Here is a 1,436-nt window from a genome sequence, read left to right on the forward strand (position 1 = left end):
TCGGACTGTTTTGAACCGAGTATCATAAAGCAACAGAACGGCCCCAAATGCACCCAAACACTACGAAATGCAGCAAAATAAGAGTATTAGGTCCATTGGGGTGGATCGGGTGCATTTGTTGCGAAAAATTCTGGCGCGACTTCGTGGCACGAACTTTTTCAATAATTGCACCACACTCAGCCCGTTTTGCACCGAGTTTCATGCAGTAACGAAATGGTCCTAAATGCACCCAAACACTAAGAAACACACCAAAACATGAGTTTAGGATCCAATGGGGTGGATCGAGTGCATTTGTTGCGAAAAATTCCGATGTGACTTCATGGCACGAACTTTTTGCATTAATTGAATCACTTCAGCCTGTTTTCCACCGAGTTTAATAACAAAATGAAACATTCCCAAATGCACCCGAGCACTATGAAATGCTCCAAAACATGAGTTTAGGGGTCCTATGGGGTGGACCGGGTGCAGTCGTTCTGAGAAATTACGATGCGACTTCGTGGCACGAACCTTTGCATTAATTGCACTAGTTCAGCCGGTTTTGCATTGACTTTACTTCCGTAACAAAACAATCCCAAATGCACCCAAACACTATGAAATGCACCAAAACATGAGTTTATGGTCCTATGGTGTGGATCAGGTGCGCTCGTTGCGAGAAATTCTGAAGCGACTTCGTGGCACGAACTTTTGCATTAATTGCACCAGTCCAGCCCATTTAGCACCGAGTTTCGTGCAGTAAAGAAATGATCCCAAATCCACCCAGACACTACGAAACGCACCAAAAACATGAGTTTTGGGTTGGATGGTGTGGATCGTGTGGATTTGTTGCAAAAAATTTTAACACGACTTTGTGGCACGAACTTTTGTATTAATTGCAACAGTTCTGCCTGTTCTGAACCTAGTATTATAAAGAAACGGAAAGGTCCCAAATGCACCCAAACACTATGAAACCCAACAAAACATGAGTATTGGGTCCAATGGGGTGGATCTGGTGCATTCGTTGCGAAAAATTCCGGTGCGACTTCGTGGCATGTACTTTTACAGTAATTGCACCACACTCAGCCCGTTTTGCACCGAGTTTCATGCAGTAACGAAATGGTCCCAAATGCACCCAAACACTAAGAAACGCACCAAAACATGAGTTTAGGATCCAAATGGGTGGATCGAGTGCATTTGTTGCGAAAAATTCCGATCTGACTTCATGGCACGAACTTTTGCATTAATTGCACCACTTCAGCCCATTTTGCAATGAGTTTGCTGCCGTAATGAAACATTCCCAAATGCACCCGAGCACTATGAAACGCTCCAAAACATGAGTTTAGGGGTCCTATGGGGTGGATCTGGTGCAGTCGTTCTGAGAAATTACGATGCGACTTCGTGGCACGAACCTTTGCATTAAATTGCAACAGTTCAGCCGGTTTTGCATTGACTTTACTTCC

The sequence above is a fragment of the Panicum virgatum genome, chromosome 2N (assembly GCF_016808335.1).
Source record: "Panicum virgatum strain AP13 chromosome 2N, P.virgatum_v5, whole genome shotgun sequence".
Classification (NCBI taxonomy): Eukaryota; Viridiplantae; Streptophyta; class Magnoliopsida; order Poales; family Poaceae; genus Panicum; species Panicum virgatum.